This window comes from Lactuca saligna, chromosome 3, assembly GCF_052625555.1.
Source record: "Lactuca saligna cultivar CGN05327 chromosome 3, ASM5262555v1, whole genome shotgun sequence".
NCBI lineage: Eukaryota > Viridiplantae > Streptophyta > Magnoliopsida > Asterales > Asteraceae > Lactuca > Lactuca saligna.
Window position 1 is genome coordinate 221,623,213 of NC_136419.1, and position 13,265 is coordinate 221,636,477.

The following is a 13,265-nucleotide window of genomic DNA, read 5'->3' on the forward strand; positions in this document are numbered from 1 at the left end:
ACTTAGAACCCAATATGACTCCCATAAACAGATCACCCTATAGTTTAAACACCCACGGAAATACAAGAACAGTCCGGACAACTTAGAGAACTACACAGAAATAGAATTAGAAGACTAGGTTTCTCACCCTAGAGAACCCCAGTCATATTCTTCCAGAGATCGACGGATGGCATTGTAGGTACCTCGGTTATCGAGGACTCTATCGAGATTTTTCACTAGAAATCGTTATCTCTGCCTCGCGTAGACGAAATGGTTGAGCAAATGGAAGGAAAGAAACTACTTCCAGGAATGGACCTGAGATCCGAATATTTCCAGTTCGAGTGTTAAGGAAAGATGTCCGGATGACTATCTCCTAAACTCGATACGGACACTTCGAGTCCGTAGTGATACCCTTCGGATAGGAGCAATACGCCCATAGCTTTCATGAGCTAAACGAGTAGGGTACGTCTTTCTTACCTGGATCAGTTCATCATTTCTCCATGTAATGACTTACTTATCTACCCTGGTAGTAAGAAGGAACCCATGGGAACATTTCCTTTAGAGGAACTTTTAGTGATGTTCTCGAAGCACGAGTTTTAAAATTGAAGAGTCAAATTTCTAAGACACACTGTTAGTAATGTGGGAAATTTTGATTACTCTTTCAATTTGTCAAAGCCGATGAGAATTTATCGACACCAGAGACACCGACAATATTTCGCCAAATTCTAGGTCTTACCGACCTACCGCCTTAGTTAATTCAGAACTCCTTGCAAACTACATAAACTCGCTCGACTTTGACCCAGCAAGGGGTGGCCTTTGACTGGGAAGTTACGCAAGAAAAGGAACCTTTGAGATTCCAAGTGAGTGACCAAGTTCTTTAGGATAACTCACTCTAGGAATGGCTTAATACGCTTCGTAAAGCATGGAAAGCTAAATCCAAGATAGACAGGACCTCCGAGATTCTTATCAGAATCAGTCTTGTGCCTCGCACAAACTAGACCTACTCCGCGAACTCAGTAACGTACTTTCTACTTTTCGCATCTCGATCGGGAAACCATACCTTTTTGTTAGGACTCTTGCAAGTGTACTCGTCAACATCCTCGTCTTCGTATTAGAACCGTAGTTACCCTCGACCGAGAGGTCAAGCGGACGAAGCAACACCATCGCCAGTTAGTGAAGGTTCGTTGGAATGCCAACCGAGAGCCCGATTTCACTTAAGTGCGCTAGAACCAACCGATTAGGAAGTTTCTTCCTCACGACTCGATCATTGGTCCATACTTCCTTGCCTAAATTCTACTTTCGGGACGAAATTCCCTTTAACAGGGGGATGATGTCACAACCCGAAATTCCAATTCTGAACAAACCATATCAAGCCAATAGATGTAGATTAGTTACAATGTAAAACTCAGATTTCGAGTATAAATTTGGTAGTTTTCAGGTTTTTACACGTAAGGAGATATTAGGAGAGTGGGTGCAATAGGGTTTTGTGCAACACTATTATTCCAAGACTCTAGGACATTAGAGTTCGTTCCAGGAATAAAAATATTTTCTGCCAAAAATATTTCAGGACTATAAATGGAATTCTGAACCAAATTGGTTCATTAGTTGAATTCCAATTAGAGAAAAGCCAAATTCTCTCTCATGGATCTTCGGGTTTTTATCCCAAATCGTGAGTACACTTCTCTAGTTGTTTTATAATACTTGTTATAAGCTTAATAACATAGATTACATGCCAAATATGTGAGATCCGGGAGTTTACCGCCGAAGAACGTTCTTGGGGAGTAAACTCCATTTTAAGGTCCTTAACGGTTCAAATGACCCTCAAAGCTTTAGAACTCGAACTAGAAGCCTCCAATTCATGCCTTATACCACAAAACAATTAGGATCCATGACTAGAAGGGAGTTTACGGCCAAGGAGCTTCTTAGGCCGTAAACTCCAAGTTTTAAGTGCCAAAATGCTTTGAAACACTACCTAAGGCTTGGACTTTGTTTTAGACAAATACCCTAAAGTGTTTTGAATCTAAAAAACTCATGGAAACACAAGTGTGGAAGAGTTTACGACCAAGAGTAATTCTTGGGCCGTAAACTCCTTTAAAGGGGTCAAATGACACCCTAAATCCTTCCTGAAGCCAAGAGACAATTAGGGCATGTACCTAAATGAGTTATGGACTAGTTAATGCATTTAGAACCCCAAGAGTGAGGGTGTTTACGGCCCAAAAGGTTTTATGGCCGTAAACTCCATTAAATGGTGCCAAAGGGTGCCATAAACTCTTATAAAGACAAGTACAAAAGCCTAGATAGTTCCTAGTTAAAATAGAGACTTGAAAGCACCATAATCACCCTACCAAGGGAGTTTATGGCCGTAAACTCCAAGGGAAGATGGTCTTTGGGCCGTAAACTCCCCAAAGGAGTTTATTTGGTACTCAAACACTAGTTATAGCCTTGAAACAATTCACCATATGAGTAGTAATAATTCTAAGCTCCATTTAGGCCCTTGGTTGAGAGTTTTCGGCCATGAGTTTACTCCCCTGGGCCGTAAACTCCAAGGAACATGGTCATTAGACCTTAAACTTCCATTAGGGGCATTGCACTCCTTTGATGCAACCCATTAGCCTCCTAGCACTTGACCAAAAGTGTTTTCCTCGCGCTTAAATGTTATTACTTGTATAATTAGTGTTTTAATCACTAATTATTTGTATACATATGTTTTCATATGTAATTAGGATCATTGTGGGTGTCTAAGTCTTCACTTGACACCAAGCACTTGTCCGATCCTTCCGTACGATAACAGTCTGTTCAATTACAGTCACTTACTGCAAGTGAGTTCATACCCCTTAACTAATGTTTTAAACTATTTTTAAATGTTTTATGGGGGGGGGGGGGATACAAGTAGAATCATGCTACTTATTATATTAATCACATGTGATTAGTAAATAGAATTATATACTTATTACATCAATCACATGTGATTAATATATAGCATTCAAATGATTTGGCTACTCATTAGCCGTTTTACCAAACAGTTTCCTTCAAATGATTTTTATTAACATTTTATATGTTTTAAACTCCTTATTACACTGTACATCTTACTCCGTACATTACCTTTCAAACTTATTCACAACTGTGTTTCAAACAAATGTTTCCTTATACTTAAATTGTTTTATTAAACTTATGCCTTCAAATTGTTTTATAGATTGACATCAAGTCGATCTTTTCTTAGAATAATATTTATGTTTCAAATGTCTTACAAAATCTATTTATTCTTTTATATTATAAATTTCATGCCTCTATATGTATAGTTATATAAGAAATGTGTAAAAGACTTAGGAAGGCTATCCACCCTATTTCCTTTTCGCGCCTTGAGATGTGGTCTGGTGGGATATTGGGTATTCATCCGAAAGTCGTTCAAATATTAGTTATATATCATGTGTACATATATAGTCATAAAAGGTCCTTCCAGTTCAACATATGCCCTTGGGTAGCAAGGGTATACATCCATGTCCATACTTACCAGATAGATAACTAGTAAACTACCATATGGGTAGTTTAGGAAGATACTAGAACAATTACTAGACCGCGATATCTTACATTACAGTACATTACATATACAACTATACTAGGAAGAGAACATATAAAACCATACTAGAACGATTACATTACTATACTTGCTAGGTAGAGAGCACGTACATTACAACTAGGACAGTTCATTACATTACAGCTAGAATAGTTCATTACATTACAGCTAGAACAGTTCATTATATTACATATATGAGAATACATTAATTATTGTGATTTAAATCGGAGCATGACTTAAATGTCATGGCTCGAGTTGTGGCCAGAATTCTCTTGGAGGGAGAGCATGAGTTTGCGTATAGATCTATACTAGATTGACAATCCTACACCTTGCTGCTAGCTACAGCCGGACCTGCAGGTCTGCGGGTGCCAAACGTCATTCCGTTATTACGACCATTCATTATGTCGTTGTTACTAGTCGATAGTATGGTGCAATTTATCACATAATGCCTCAATATAAATCCGGTTTAAGGTAGTTAGTACGGAAGTAGTTCTTATAGCACTACACCATAGTACTATTTCATTTTCCCATTACATTCACTTCGTGAACATTCACACGACGCACGATAATGTAGAAATTATATTTTTGGATAATGATAGTTATACTTGGGAAAACACTTAGGTGCTGTTTGATTTTCTGATGCAAAAATTCATGAAGTCTGCGGACCACCTCTGCAACCCTCTGCAGTAGAAGAGGTGGACCAAACGGCTGCAGACTATAATTAGAAGCGTGTTTGTTTTTTTAACATCTGCATACTGCTGCAGATATAAAAATATTAAAATAAACTAATTTTATAAACCAAAAAATAGCTTTTTAATACGTAAAATTTAATAATGTATAACATTTCGGTAAAATTTAATGATATTTCAGTAAAAAAGAATGATATTTCAACAAAAAATAAAGATATTTTCAGATTTCATCAAAAATTATCATTATTGAATATAAAAAAAATTAAAAATAAATTCAATATGAATAAACGAAAAAAAAGAAAAAAATGTGAAATAAAATTTTAATAACATATAATCAAAATTTCAGCAATAAAAAAAGAAGAAGAAGAGGTTGGAAGAGGCAGTACAAGTGCTGCGCCAAACAGAGCACGCGCAAAGGTTTTTGACTCAGAAGACTTCTAAAAACAAACAGCTGCGAGATGAAATGTGTTGCGCGTGTGCTGCGCTGTGCAGCAGTAAGAGGTTTGAAGAGGTTTTTTCCAAAAAACAAACAGCACCTTACTCTTACAAGGGACACACATTCAGAGCAGTTAGGTCTTGGTAGAAGACTACTTTCAGAACAGTTAGGCCTTAGTAGAAGACACCTTCATATACTAGTAGGAATCATAGGGATTTCTAGGGTTTTTCAAACACTTACAGTTCATTTACAAATTCTTACTTACAAATTCTTACATACAAATTAAGACACTAAATACTTATGATCTCACCAGCTTTAAAGCTGATACTCGCTTTCAAAATTACTTGTATCCTCAGGTCATCATAGACAGGTACCGATGCAAGGAGAAAGGAAGATGGAGCTTGTTCAAGATTTATCTTTCATTTTGATTTATGCTTTAGTGTTTATCAAAATTTGACAGAACACATTTGTATAATAATTATATTATTAATGCGATGGATGATGTTGTTGCTTGTTTACTACTTTACATTGTTGTGATATTACACATGACGTCCTCCGCCCGAGAACGTTTCCGCCGTTCTTGGTTTTAGGGTGTGACAGGATCTTCGTCTAGACTATTGGGGGCCCTGCATGAAGCAGGATGTGGCTTGGTACGTTGAGCGGTGTTTGACCTGCAGGAAGGTCAAGGCCGAGCATCAGAGACCGCACGATAAGATGTAGTCGTTGGACATCCCGTTGTGGAAATGGGAAGATATTACGATGGATTTTATCACAAAGCTTCCCAGGACCGCGCGAGGAGTGGATTCGATATGGGTCATTGTGGATGGATTGACCAAGAGCGCCCATTTTATTCCAATTCTTGAGAGCATATCGGCCGAAAAGTTGGCCGATATCTATATCAGGGAGATAGTGGCGCGGCACGGGGTGCCAATATCCGTGATTTCAGATAGGGATGTGCGTTTTACTTCCAGAGTTTGGAAGAAATTTCATGACGAGTTGGGTACTCGTCTGCATTTTAGCACCGTTTTTCACCCACGGACAGATGGTCAGAGTGAGCAAACCATCCAGAATCTAGAGGATATGTTGCGGGCATGTGTGCTAGATTTCGGTGGTAGCTGTGATACCTATCTTCCTCTAGCTGAGTTATCGTACAACAACAACTACCACGCGAGTATTGATCGACCTCCCTTCGAAATGTTGTACGAAAGGAGGTGTCGGACCCCGATATGTTGGGGTGAGGTTGGCCAGAGGGTCATGGGAAGCATAGATGTAGTGCTCAAGATGACCGAAAAGAATCAGCAAGTTCGGAGCAGGCTTCAGGCTGCACAGAGTCTGCAGAAAAGTTATTCCAACAAGCGTCGTTCAGACTTGAAATTCCAAGTCAAGGATATGGTTCTACTAAAGGTTTCTCCATGGAAAGGCGTCATCCGATTCAGAAAACGAGGCAATTTGGGCCCAAGGTACATCGAACCGTTCAGGGTTGTATCCCGGGTGGGCAAGGTGGCGTACCGGCTGGATCTGCTAGCCGAGCTCAGTCAGATCCACTGCACTTTCAACGTCTCTCAGCTGCTGAAGTGCCAAGTAGACGATACGGCGGTGGTACCCTTGGAGGAAATTCAGGTTGATGGCAGCCTGAATTACATCGAGCGACCTGTAGCGATCCCTGACCAGAACTCGAAGGATCTAAGGAACAAAAGTGTAGAACTTATGAAGGTGCAATGGCAGCACCGGAAGGGGTTGGAGTGGACTTGGTAGCCGGTGGATGAGATGATGGAGCACTACCCCAAGCTGTTTCAGGATCGTGCGACAGACTTCGTGGATGAAGTCTAAAATAAGTGGGGGAAATTTGTAGCACCTGGTTCTTAGTATGTACTCTATTATTAAATCTTCATTTATTTTTGCATTTTTAGCCTTGGACTCGGTGAGTCAAAGGACTAACTCGCCGAGTAGAAGTGGGATGAGGTGCGGGGTTTGAGCTGCAGACTCGGCGAGTCGGGTCCTGGACTCAGCGAGTAGTCGCTGTTTGGACAAAAACCCTAATCCAGGGGTTTGCACCCTATTTAAACGACCTTATGTAGCCTCCTTCCCCCCTTTATGCTCCGAAACGCTCCTCATAGCAAATTGTAGCTGTTTTTGTGAGGATCAATGGCTTTTTGTGTGATTCTTGTGAGTTTTGATCTCAAGGAAGAAGGAAGAGCATAAATGGATCAAGAGGGGACTGAAGGATTCGAGTTTGGTTCATCAATTGCAGTCTTTGGAAGGTATAAAGTCTGAACCTTGCTCATTCATTTGTTAGATCCCTCTTTGAGGTGATTTAGGGCTTTTTAAGCCATTTGAGGTGGCCAATCATGTTTGCAAACATGGTTGGGGTTTTGGGATTTCGTATCACGTTATTTTATGAGCCACAAGTCAGATCTTGGTTGCTTTTTGCACCAAGGAAGGACCCATGCAACAAAAGAACCATTTTAGAGCCTTTTAAGCTCTTACGTCCCATGCATGAATGTAAAGTTTGTAACTTTACGTGCTAGATCGAGTTTAGGGGCATGGATCTATCATTTGGTTCAGTGTTGTACATCAGAAATCGATGTTCTTGGTAAGGAATGAGATAGGCTCGGCGAGTGCATTCCTGGACTCGACGAGTTCAGGGGTTTTGGTCCCATATCAGTGAGGGTCATAAGGACTAGTTGAGTGTGGAAGGGTTTTTAGGAGTCCCAGGGAGTGACCCAACGTTCTTGGCTAAGCAAATTATTCTAGCAATTCATAGTTCTCGGTGAGTGCATGAACAGACTCGGCGAGTCCAAGTCAATCTTCATGGTACTCGAGGAGTTGTTTATACAACTCAGCGAGTCATATGTGGATTCAATCGGTATTCTATTAGAAGGAAAACTTATCGAGTCATCACCTAACTTGAAGAGTAAAGATGGGTTTGAGGTCTAATGGAAGGATAGGGACTCGGCGAGTTGGCGAGCCAACTCAGCGAGTCAGGTCAACTAGAAGCTGACTTTGACTTTGACTTGGTCAGGGGTAAAATGGTCATTTTACCCTAAGAATAGATGTTAGTTTCTGACTGAGTCTTTTGTGGGAATTATAGGTGGAGGACTTCCGGAGCAGTAGCAGCGGCATCAGTTAGAGGATTCTCGCACAGTTCAGCAGCTACTACGAGGTGAGTTACCTTCCAGTAGCAGTGGGTCTAAGGCTACAATGCTGGCCCACTAGTAGGAGTGTATGTTTAGATGATTGTCTCTGTGATATTTATCTAGGGCTTCTACTACCTGTGTTATGTTTAGGTGCTAGTATGATATGATGCTATGTGCTAGTGATAGTAGTGGAAATAGTCCCCAGAATACCGGTCGATAGGACCGAAGGGGCAGATATGCCTAGCCATGCTAGATAGATTACGTGATACACATTATGTGGTAGTTGTAGGGGTGAAAGAGTCCCCAGTGTCTGGTCGAGAGGACCGAACGGGAGACCAGCACCCAGGTATGCTAGTCAGTATCCGGTCGAGAGGACCAAAGGGGAGACCAACACCCGGATATGCTAGTCAGTATCCGGTCGAGAGGACCGAAGGGGTAGGTCGGGCACCGATATATGCTTGACAATATATGTATGTTATGTGGTTGTTTGGTATGTGGTACGGTGAGGGAACTCACTAATCTTCGTGCTTACGGTTTTCAGTTGTTGTTTCAGGTGCCTCTTTAGCGAAGGGGGAGGAGCTAGCGCGGTAGCGACATATCACACACACGCTCTTTGTTTTCCGCACTACGAGATATTATGGGATTTGTACTCTGACATTATGGTTGTTTTTATGTTTTGGTTTCGGACACGAAATATGTTTATGACAAGATGATGTTTATTCCCCAAATGTTTCCCAAAGTGTTGATTTGAAAATGAAATTTTTGGCTGTGAAAATTGGGTCGTTACATGTCGTGTATCAAAACATCATCAGAGATTTCTGGATGACTGCCAAGATGAAAAAGAATAATGATGGAGCAGTTACTATTGAAGCAAACATCAAGGGATAGAAGATTGAAATAACTAAACAATTCATCAGAGAAGCTTTACTGATTGATGATCAACATGGTTTTCCTACTTATATTGGGATTGAAGATGCCCAAAAGGTTCTTAAAAGGATAGGTTATGAAGGCAACTTACCTCCTACCGTGAAGAAGCTTTTGCCACCGTACTGGAGATTTCTGGCTCACGTCTTCATGAGATGCATTTCTGGCAGAAGGTCTAGTGCTGACGAGATCTCACTAAGGAATATTGGAGCCATTGAATCACTTGCTGCAGGCATAGACGTCAACTTCTAGAAGTTTATCTTGGACGAATTCATGGTTAACATCAATGCAACAACACGGGACACGTTCTTGATGTATCCCAGGTTTATCCAGATGTTTATTGATATACAATTTCTAAATTTGATCAAAGAAGGAGAAACACTAGATATGAAGCCTATTGGTTCTCACACGGTTGGGATGATCAAGCAGAATCGTAAGGGGAAGTTTGTCTTCCAAGGAAAGTTTCTGCCTGTGAAATTTGGAAAGTTTGCTGAACTAAATGAAGCATCTGAGTCTCACTGATCGTATGACAAAGTATCCTCTGAGTATACCTCTTCAAAGAGGATGATTTCAGAAGATGATGTTATCTCTGTGTCAGATCATGGAGAAATGGAAGAAGCAACAGTTCCTAATGTTCTTGTGGTAGAAGAACATGCCTTCATGTCTGTTCCAGTTCAAAGTGATTACATCGAAGGGACTACAGAAAATGTGATTGAGACTGATTTGTACGAAGATCTTGATCTTTCTGTCTATGATAAGGATGGAATTCCTTTAAATTTTGGAAGCAATGAAGATCTCTTGTCGAATGAAAACCTTGACTCGTTCCTTGACAATATCCATGATGTTGCTCACCCAGCAACAAAGATACGAGACACCAAAGATGTTCTCCAAACAACACCTCATGCATCCAAACAAATGGCTGAAACTACCATTCCAATGGAGAAAGTTTCAGTGATTCCTCCCCTTGATACTATTCCTCTTGCTACTAAGCCAATTGATAGTGATTATGTAGCCACTTAAACCATCCTGCCACCCTTAAAGAGAAGAAGATGTGATCCTAGAGAGGGAATTATTATTCCAGATCTATCTTCAGGCCTTCCAACACCACCAATGACCACTCCTACCATTGTCTCATCTGAACCTATTTCTGAAGGACCTTCCACCATATTTGAAGCTGGTGGCTCTTCAGCTCCTACAGGATTCTCTCCTCTCAGGTTAGATCATGATGCTGCCTCTATGAGGCTCACCATGCATTTGGCTCAGGAACGAGGCAAAGTGTCTTCTCCCAGTGCTAAAGGAATTTATTTTAGAGAAGTTCACTCAGGTGAAGACAATCCCATCATTGTTGAGCTTCAAAAGAAAATAAACGTGCTTGATCAAAGGGACATTGAGCTCGACATACAAGTAACTGATCTTTTGAATGAAAATGCCAATCTAAAGACTCAAGTTTCTTATCTAGAATAGGATAGGACATTAAAGACTAAACATATTTCTGATCTCCAAACTCACTTTAATCTCCTCACTTCAAGCTACTTTGATTTGAAGAAAAAGCTGGAGGAGGAACTTGGTGACAAGTTCAAGACATTTGTTCATGAGTCAAGGATTCATCTGCACACTCAAGCTCATCCCATTGTTCCATCAGCTGCTTAATCATCAGGTGTTGTGGATCTTTTTAAAGTAAATCCAGTTCAAGCTCTCAATCATCTCATGAATTTAATTCTTGGACTAGGGTTGATCTTTCGGAATTAACAAAGGATCTTTTTGCTAATCCCTCTTAAAATCTCAAGGCTACACAATTCAAGCATTTCTTGGAAGATCTAGTGCTTAAGGGTTTTCCTTCAATGAAGACTACAGAGTCGATTATTAAACTATACCCAAGTATACTTGATACAAATACCAATCAACAAGTTCGAAATGTGATGTGGCCTGCTACAAATCAAGTGACGTAGATTCCCATACTTAAGAGTTATCCAGATGGATCTTTTTCATCCATGCTTTACTGGGTCTTCGATGAAACTACGACCTCCACTGTTATAAAGCTTTAAGATGGATGTATTCGCTTATATGAGAAAAGGGATCTGCTTTAGTTTGGAAAAAGGGATATTCATCAGTTGAATCTACATCAGATCAAAGTTGTAGAAGAGATTTTTGAGTCAGCCGCTAAAGAGTATACATCTATGGTGTTGGATTAATGTCTAAGTCCATAACTATAATTGGTAAGACTTGACCCGACCCGACATGGTCCATTTGGGTTGCATGGCATCATGTACTTGGATAGAATAAAATGAGAGAAATAAGACACTTATGGTTATCAATATATTATAAGTTCTAGTATATTAATAATAAGAATAATAAGATTATTTAATTAGTATTGATCAAGAATTAATCTAGGATTAATTAAGTGATCAAAAGAAGACTAATTAAATATATGGGTTGATTGTGTAAATCATCCATACTTGTATAGGGGGCTAATGCTCCATGGATTATCTAGTTGGGCCAAAACCCATATGATGCTCCATGGATGCTCCATGGTGTATTTGAACCCATGGATCCAAGGAAATGGAAAGTCATGACAATTAGGGTTTGCCCTAATTGTAACACTATATAAAGATATTATTCTTGACAAAATCGGTACTAGTATTATTCTAGAGAGGGCTAGCCGATTTCATGAAGTGTAGAATTCTCTCTAAGTTATTCCAAGTGTTTATGGTGTTGTGTGAACCATTTGAGGTGTCACACTTGGGGCACTAGGCACTCAAGCTTCATGAAGACAAGCACTAACAAAAGGTATGTTATTCTAACTTTTGTTATTCAACGTTTAGTATGCTAGAATATAACAATACCTTGGAAAGTTGATATTTGTATGTATAATAGAGAAATCATAGATCCAAGGTATTTAGGGTTGCATGTACACTTAGGAGTGTTAGAATGCTCATAACCCAGTAGTGGTATCAGAGCCTAGGCTTGTTTTCTTGCTATACTTGCAAATGGAGCTGAAAAATCGAGTTTTGATGCTGTCTGCCCAGCAGACTCGCCGAGTCCATGAAGGGACTCGACGAGTCCAAGGAAAAAAGCATCCAACTCGCCGAGTTGGTTAGTGCACTCGATGAGTTGGACCCCCAGACAGCATAAATTCGACCTTTTTGGCTGGAATTGGACTAGGAACATTACCCTAAGATGTTTTTGAACTTATAAACTTGTTTTTGATGTGGTAATGTTCATGCTAATCCAATTTCAAAGATAATTGTCAATAGATTCATGTTTTGTATTAGTTTAAAGTTTAGACTAATTACATGAAAAAGTTTGATTTGAATTATCTTGTTCTTATAAGTTGCTTAGATTAATAGAAAAGTTGAGTGAAAAAGTTGTTTTCAATCCAAATTAATCTAAGAGTTGAGTATAAAATGTGTTTGTGTAACCTGTCCTCAAGTTACATGAAGAGTCACATTAAAGACTCATAAAACTCATAAAATTGGCAAAGGTTACAAAAATGAAGAGTCTAGTTCTAATTAATTGGAGTTATGACTCCATAATTTGTCCTCAAGTTATGGAGGACCAAGAGTCTCTTCATTAAATAAATAAAAAATAAAAAATGTAACCTTAATTAATTCCATAAGTTATAAAATAAAGAAAAGTTAATTCTTATATTAGTTTAAAGTCTTCCATAAGTTATGGAACTTGAAGAGTTTTTGGATTAAAACTACTTTAAACACATAAGTTATGGAATTAATTAGTTTTGAATAGTTTCAAAACTTGCACTCAAGTTTTGGAATTTGAAAAGTGTTCACTTATGAATACTTTAATTCCAAGTTAGCCCTTAGAATTTTAAAAGTTAAAATTCAACCCTTATACTTTATAGTATTATAAGTTAATAATATATCTATGTATAAGAGTAAAGTCGGTCTTACCGCTAGTACGCCTCATTCACGAAGTCGGTCTATAAGGTGGGTATAAGGTTGTTGCCTATAAAATGGCAACTTAATGGGTGTCCACTCTCACCCACCGCTTGCTTGACTGGTGGAGGGTCGTTAGCCGAACGGGTTTGACAGGACTATAATTCTCCCTTCATTAAAAGTATTAATGATAAATACTAAGTAACTAAACTCTTAATAATACCCAATCTTAGTTACTTAGAAAAATGTGAATAAGGTGCTAATCCATGAAATTACACTTTACACTTTGTCTAAGTCGTTAGTGGAGCGTGTGTGGTTAACCGACACACTAACTTGGACTTAACAAGGTAGGTAAAGGGTGACTTAATATTTATCATAGTATCGATGGAGCGTGTGTGGTTAACCGGCACATCGATTGAGGGGTAAACACTTAAGGGTACCAAGTAATTTGCATGGTTACTTCACACCTTGTTTTGTGATCCTCAGCATCCCAGTCACAAAACCTGAAGGGCACACTCGAGATTGAAACATGTCAATGAACAGTTCAATGAATCTCAAAAGATCTAGGAGTTTCAAATCCAATTAAAACCTAATAATACATTTCGTTTATCTTGGTGGAAATTGGTGAATCGT